This window comes from Rana temporaria, chromosome 13, assembly GCF_905171775.1.
Source record: "Rana temporaria chromosome 13, aRanTem1.1, whole genome shotgun sequence".
In the NCBI taxonomy this organism is placed as follows: Eukaryota; Metazoa; Chordata; class Amphibia; order Anura; family Ranidae; genus Rana; species Rana temporaria.
The window spans coordinates 78,727,692-78,736,122 of NC_053501.1; the positions used below are offsets into that span (position 1 = coordinate 78,727,692).

At 41.4% G+C, this 8,431-nt stretch overlaps 1 pseudogene; it reads right to left on the reverse strand.

Annotated features, from left to right (window-relative positions):
- Positions 1–6,684: 6,684 nt before the first annotated feature.
- LOC120920964 lies at positions 6,685–6,975 on the reverse strand (annotated as a pseudogene).
- Positions 6,976–8,431: the final 1,456 nt, after the last annotated feature.

The window sequence follows — 8,431 nt, forward strand, 5'->3', positions numbered from 1 at the left end:
TACCCCCTCATAACACAAATCCCCTAAAATCACCAATCCTAGCCCCCGTCCATCAATTTTTCCCAACCAGAAGAATATATTCCCCCACCCAACACAAATACCCCCCCCCATCTCCTTCTGGTGCCCCCCAACTCACATGATATCAAAGTGCCCAGGGCAGCCGCCTCTCCTGCGTAACCCTTGTCTCGGTCCAAGCTGTAGGCAGCAGTAATGAGAGGCTAAAAATCCCTACAGCTGTTAGTGTAGGCAGCAATTCTAGACACTGAAGAAAATGGTCAAGTAAGGTGACTGATATTTTAAACTGGTCCTGTCATGACATTCATTTACTAACACCAGCAGACATAATATAGTGCCAAAATATACCTTTTAATTTTTTGTAACTCATCTTTTGAGGGTTAAGAAATTAACCAAACTGGATGATCTTTGCAAACAGACTTTTAATTGACATAGATTTAATTAATGGTTCACGTATCATACATTAGGACACACTACTGGACTACTGCATTGATCACTGCCTGTTTTAGAAGGGATATGTGCAGGAGAAGGTCGGGCCCCAGGGTCTTCTGGTAAAGTAGAAGAGTGACCATAGCTGTAGTTGCTGCACCAAGAGTGGAATTACCTTGTAGTGAGACCCTGATATGGCATGAAGGACTGAATCTTTATTATTTACCTTTTGGGAAACAAGTACAACAAAGATGTATAAGCGCCACAGCACTTGAGAAGAAGAAGAAGGATGAACATGTTATGTTTATGGATGTTGCACCATTTTGTGTTTTGGATGGAAACAACTGTATGTATCAGTTCCTTTATTTAAAATTTGCTCTGGTTAAACAACATCGTCTAATTATTGTGGAGAGAGTGTGCTCCTACAATAAATATAATCTAGGGAACAGAGGGGTTCATGTACTTAAAGGGGTGGTTCCCCTAAAAATAAACTTTTGACATTGCATTTGCTACAATAATTACAATTAGAATCGGCTGGTTTTATGTAAAAAATACCTCCGTACGTAGCGTTTGGTATATTCGTTCCCACCGCCACTTCCGGGTACGATGCTGGCGGTGGGCGTTCCTAATTGATGGACAGGCATCCGACCGACGCATCCATCGCGTCACGAGATGCCGAAAGAAGCCGAAAGTCGGTGCGCATGCGCCCTATAGAGCTGCACCGACGTTCGGCTTCTTTCGGCATCTCGTGACGCGATGGATGCGTCGGTCGGATGCCTGTCCATCAATTAGGAATGCCCACCGCCAGCATCGTACCCAGAAGTGGCGGTGGGAACGAATATACCAAACGCTACGTACGGAGGTATTTTTTACATAAAACCAGCAGATTCTAATTGTAATTAATGTAGCAAATGCAATGTCAAAAGTTTATTTTTAGGGGAACCACCGCTTTAAACTGGAATGCGCAAAATCTGGTGCAACTGTGCATTGTAAGTAATAAGCTTCTAATGTTAGCTTGTTCAGTTAAGCTTTGACAATAAAACCTGGAAGCTGATTGGTTTCTATGTAGAGCAGCACCAGATTGTGTATTCTCCAGTTTTAGTAAATCGACCCTACAGTGTAAACCTTTAATCTAGCCTTCTGGATGGTGAAGAGTGAGTAAAGAATGCGGAGCAACCAACTCAGGAGAGGGAGCAGTAGTGGTCGGTGATGGAGGTTCCATAGGTAGGGTGATCTGGTGTGTGATGCATCCTGCTCAGTGCTCAATGCAGTCTCTCTCAAAATGTCTCTGTAGTCAGTGCCATATGTGGGCACCCGGTGAAGTGATTTGGCTTCTGGCCATAAAGGAGTGCTAAACCCACATGAGTGACAATACACTACAACAATATGCAGTTTATCCATGCTAACAAACTGATTGTGAAGATGTGATCATGCTACAAAGTTCGATCTAAGTAGGGGCTTCATTTTAGGTGTGGCCCAGGTAAGTCCATACACAGTATGGTACATGTTGCAATCTGACTGTATAATCTTTAAACAATCACCTTTAAACTATTTAAAGTGGAAGTCTCATCTAAACCCTCTAATCTTAAACTTGCTCCCACCCTTATTCTAAGTCATTTAATAACTAGCCTGTAGAGGAAAGATATTTACATTCACCTATACCTTAGCATCCGTGCCTGATCATATGATCGTCTCCCAGCACCAGCTTCAGGGAAGAAGGAGGGGCAACGGACAACAGATGCCCCATATTAAGCCTATGGGTGACCCCACTTCCCAGGCATTGCAGTTGTTGCCCCCCTCTCCCATTAAGCTGATGCTGGGAGCCAATTACATGACTGGACAGGATAGTTCAGGGAATAGGCCGGGCCGCCAGTCTCAAACTGGCGGCCCTCCAGCTGTTGTGAAACTACAAGTCCCATGAGGCATTGCAAGGCTGTCAGTTACAAGCATGACTCTCACAGGCAGACGCATGATTGAGACCCCTGTTCGACAGGCTTCTTAGTACAGGGTTAGGGATGGGGGTTAGAGCAGATTAAAGATTAGGTTTAGACTGGGTATGAGGAACTACCAAACTATCCAATCAATTTGTATCCAATCAAGCAGGCCCTTGCACTACATAGTTGTTGGTAGATCTAAAGGAGATTGTACATTCAGTTTGTCGTGAGCTTTAGTCTTGCAATTTATTAAAGTTTTATTGAACACTAAACACCCAAAAATTGACAAAAAAACCCCCAAAACAATTAAACGCAATCAACAAATAGCAGTTAATTTTAATTTACTTTATTAACATGTTTACAATGTACATACTATATACCCTACTGTATGCCTATATTATTTACCTTTATGTCTATGTGTCAGTTGTTTTAGAACTTTTCTAAACTCTTGACTCCTGAGGCTATATAAAAGGGGATTAATAAATGGGGTTATCACTGTATACAATAGAGACCTCCATTTGTTTTCACGTAGTGAATTACCTCTTACTGTAAAAATATATATTGTAACTAAAGCTCCATAATGTGTGCCGACAGTGGCCAGGTGGGAACTACAAGTGGAGAATGCCTTTTTCCGTCCAGCAGAGGTAGAGATATTCATGATTGTAATGAAAATACAGATATAAGATAAAATAACAAATAGAAATGGAATAAATATAAGACAGACAGAGATCAGAAAATCTTGCCATTGTATTATATTGGTGTCTGATGAAGAAAGCTTGAGAAAAGGGGAAAAATCACAAAAGAAATGATCAATGACATTTGAGTTGCAAAACTGTAATTGGAAGATTAAGAGAAATTCACTTGGAATAAGAAAAAAACCAGCTGCCCAGGACCAGAAAGCCAATTGTTGACACAGTTTAGGATTCATGACAGAAGAATAATGCAAAGGTTGGCAAATAGCCATATAGCGGTCAAAAGACATTACAGAAAGTATTACAGATTGTGTGTAAATTGCAATACAGTGAATATAGTATTGTATAAAGCACCCCGTTGTAGTAATGTTTCCCCCTTCCATCAATATAATATATAGCATGTTGGGTACAATGTTGGTGGTGAACATGAGGTCCACTAGTGCCAAATGCTTGAGGAAGAAAAACATGGGAACTTGGAGTTGATGACATGTTGTCACCAGTATGACAACTAGAAGATTTCCTATCAATATCATTATGTACACAAGGAGGACCAGTATGAAAACCAGTACTTTCAGGTGGGAAAAGGTTTGAAATCCTAACAGGAGAAATTCAGCCACATCCGTTTGATTCTTCTCACACATTTTTTAAAGATGTTTAGAACTTTTGTCCAAGCCTGAAACATAATGGAATTGGGTTAAAGGAACACTAAAGGAAAAAAATGTTTTTGGTAATGTAACGGGAGGGCCGTGAGACCCAGAAGCTCTTACACAGATTGAGCCAGGAAATAAGGGACATATTTTGGATTGTCTTAACATGGGTCTGTAATCCACAATATATTCAAGAATGTCTGCAAGAAATTACAGGTTGTTGATTCTGAACCCAACAGGTCAATAGAAGAGTGACTCATTCATGTGGGAACACAGACTGTTAAGGGGGTAATTACGTCTGCTACTGTCATGTAAATTAACCTTAGTCTGGCTCTCAAGAACCGGTCATTGTGTGATGCTAATTAACACTATATTGTGTGAATTTATATTGATGATAAATGTGTATTGTATAGCAGGTGAGAAGAGCCGGAGTCACGATGTCTGACTTGTCAGCTGTAGCTAATTAGCTCATGTGGATTGTGTCAGACCTGGCGCCAGAAAGTCTACCCAAGATGTGTATTGGAGGCTTGTGAGGAAGCATTGTATAATGTTGTGGGTGGAGTTGAATCATTGTTCATATTTGGTTGCTGACTGTACAGTATATAAAGAGCCTGAGTTTACCATTAAAGGATCTATTCGTTTTGAACCAGAGAAGAGAGCTGTGTGTGTCTTGTTTCTGGGGAATCCTATGGGTCGTGTTCGTCTGCTGGATTGTGGAGTGTCGATAAGCTGTCGTGGGTTGGTGGAATGGAATATCGTAAACGGCGTTTACCCCTGACCGTTACAGGTAAAATAACAAACATGTTATACTTACCTCCACTGTGCAGCTCGTTTTGCACAGGGTGTCCCCGAACCCTGTGCAAACATTTAACTTTACAACAACCCCTTAAATTGATAGATCACATTTAAGTAATCAGGGACTTTTCCTGTGTCAGGACTAGGGCTGCAACTAACGATTATTTTCAACATCGATTAGTTGGTCGATTATTGTTTCTATTAATCGGTTAATAACCTTACAAAAAAAAGGTAATTTTGCTGCGATTTCCTTTTTTTTTTTTGGCTAATTTGTTGTTAGCCAGGTTAAAAAACACAATTTACCGCAAAAACACATTACCGGTACATGCTTTTCTGCAGATTCTCCATTGAAGTACTGGTATATTGAACCAAAAAAACAAAATAGCACAGTTTTGTGTTAAAAATAGTCATTGCCCTTTCCAAATACGCAGCAGCTGAAAAAAGCATGGATGTTAACGTGTCCCATAGAAACCATGTAAATGAACTATAGTGTGTTTCTGCAAAAAGCACCAAAAAACACAGATGTGTGACCCAGGCCTGAGATGTTTAGTAACATAATGGGGTTAAAAAAAAATTGTACAAAAAAGAGCAAATAATTGCTACTGTAAGTGGTTCTTTTTTTACTGTGGGACAGTGTAAGTAATATTTACAGTAGCGATTTGCTCTTTTTGTAGTATAAAGGGATAGTTTTTTTTTTAACCCAATTATGTTACTGGCTGATTAATCGATTATGAAAATAGTAATCGATTCATTTCATAATCGATTAGTTGTCGATTAATCGATTAGTTGTTTTGGCCCTAGTCAGGACAAAAATCATTAACACATTAAAATGTATTGTTTGTCCAGCTTGTTGTTATTATTCCCAAATATCAGAGGTCCACTAAGTAAAATTTTTGTCCAGCAGAGGTTCGAATCTCATGTCGGCACCTGTGGCACATTTTTGTGTGCAACAAACCGCATGTTGCTGCAGCACCATATGGCTTAGTGTGGACCGATTTTGAAAAAAAGGGTCAGAGACTTCTTTCTCCATGTTTCTCGTGGGTAGTACAGCCCTTTAAAATGAATGCACCAAACTTACAGTAACAGATCTGAACCCATTCTTGCATCAATGTCCTCAGTCCTCACTGCACATCACAGTCCCCTCCCCCCTTCACATCAAGATCCCATTTTGATGAGTGTCCTCAGCTTCCCCTTTACATCACCCCCCCCCTCAAACCTTTCACAATAATGTCCTCACACTTCCTGGACATCAAACCCCCCAACAGTACTGTCTTATTTACATCGCCTCCCTACATTACTCTCCCCACACCCCCACACATTATTATCTTCAGCCCTCACATTACAGTTCTCAGTCCCCCACATTACTATCCTCATTGCCCCCCACATTACAATTCTCAGCCCCCCCCCACGTCACAGTCCTAAGCCCCCCCCACATTACTGTTCTCAGCCCTCCACATCACAGTCCTCATTCCCCCCACATTACTGTGCTCAGCCTCTCCACTTTAATGTCATCAGTAGATTTGGGCCGAACACTCCCCGGTTCAGCTTGTGCCAGACCTCTCGAATATCGCAAAAGTTCAGACCCGAACCGTGAACCCTATTAAAGTCTATGGGACAGTTATTGGCCATAAAAAAGGTATGGGGGTCCGGGGACTACCCTGGAAGACATGTATCAATGTAAAATAGTTTTTAAAAACCTGCTGCAGCAAAACTGACATATATAAAGAAAAAAAATGACATTTAAATTGATTTTCCCTGCAATCTTTCTTTATTTTGTAAACACATGGCTTGAGGTGCCGGTCTGTATGATGAAGCCACAATTAAGTGCACTTGGAACAAGATTCGAGATTTTTTGGATAAATTCTGGTGTCTCTTTGGCACCAATTTTGCATCACAGTGAGCAAGCCTTATGCGAATAAGCCAAATTAAAGCACACTCAGGCCAAGATTAACATTTTTTTTTTATAAAGTCTAGTGTCTCTTTCGCAGACTTTGGATAGAAGTAACAGGTGTGGACAAAATGGCCTTTGGGTGTTGGTGGTGCCTTTGCACCATAACCCTATAGAAGTACTATAGAGGAAAACAAATTTGTTTGTTTTTGTATGTTTTGTTAAGAAAAATAATGTCCAACAATAACCTCAAAAGAGAAGTTTCAAAATAAATGTACAAAACTAATTTGTAAATTGCTTTATTCTCTCATCTCGCCATCTTCTTCCTCCTCTTTTACTCCTCGTATATACAATACATTATTACATCTTATTAGAACTTCTCCAAGATGTCTAGACCATGCCCCATCAATATACTATTCTGCATTGACGAGCTGCATTTTCATGTAGCCATCGACAGAGATCAGGTATCCCTTGTACTCTATATCCCTCTTCAGTTTCACCATTACTGGCTTACCAGTAAGGCCATTAGGAAATGGTTTTTGGCTTAGTGGCAAACTCATTCTGCCGATGAAGCTGCCGCTGATCTACAGTGAAAGGAAGAAAATATTTCCCTACAGAATGCTCTGAAGACAGTCCCGAGAGAGCAGGAAATAGCTAGAGGTAGGCACTCTTGATAAAAGCAAGAATTGGCCTTGCTATTAAAATAATTATATGCACCTGTTGAACTGATGTGGAAAAATTGGTCCTTGGATCGTCTACTGGAAAGCTCTCCATGTCTGTTTTCACCCCTAGATAATCTTCCACCATATGATGCAAACGCTGCCAATGGCATGTGGAAGCTGACAGCCCTGAGCGCCAAGGACTAAAAAATGTTTTAAATCCATCACTTAGATGGCCCCCTTCTCCACCACTCCTCCTTTGACCAACAGAAGCCTAACAACTACCTTTACCATGAGACCGTAACCTACCAGAGTCTGGAAAGGTGCTACAAAAACTCTTTAATGTGCCCTTAAGATACATCATCCTGTGCTGCGGGGGCAGAATGAGTTTTGAGACTTTACCCTTGTAACGATGGTCAAGAAGGGTTGCCAAAAAATAATAATCCTTCTCCTTGATGCCATCAATTCTTGGGTCCTTTCGCAGGCTTTCAAGAATAAGGGAGCCCATGCACCATAATTTAGTCCTCAGGGTCACTATCTCAAACTGCCTCCTCCCAGCCATGTACTTTTCCCAAGGTTTCTGAGGACTGAAAATCATCTCTTAAGGTTTGACGTACAGTATGTCTTCCTCTGCTTCAATGACTCCAAAACTGCCAGAATCCTCCTTCTCAAGTTCTCCTCTTCCTCCTGTTTTGGCTAGAGTGCCCTGTCCATAATGCCACGCAGAATAGGCTCCAGCAGGAACACAAGAGGGATTGTGTCACTAATCCATCTATTGTCACAGCTCACCATCCTTGTTGCCTCCTCAAATGGTGACAGTATAGTGTATGCATAGTTTTTCAGCAGCCATTTGCGTGGTAAAAAAGCCAAACTCCCATGAGCATGTCCTTATGCCTTACTCAAACAGGTACTTGTTGATGGCCCTCTGCTGCATGTGCAGTCATTGCAGAATTACCAAAGTTGAGTTCCACCTGGTGGGCATATCACAATACAGGCAGTAGTAATTCCCGCTGAATTTTAGCCAACTGAACACTGGCTGTGTATGACCACCTGAGATGGCTACAGACTTTTCTGGCCTGCCTTAAAAGATCTTGCAAACCTAGGATACTGGTGGTTCATAGGACAATTCGGCAGAGGAGGGCATGGAGGAGGAGAAGGTGGAGCTGACAGATCTCACATCATCACCACCAGCTGTATGGAGAGGTGGTGGCAAAAGAAGCTCCAGCACTGAGCCCTGTCCTGCATCCTTTCTAGTTGCAAGCAGAGTAACCAAGTGTGCTATGAATGAAATATATCATCCCTGAACATGCTTGCTGGACCAAGTGTCAGCAGGTGGACGTTGCTGCTGACTGCCTTGTCCAATTATGCCAAA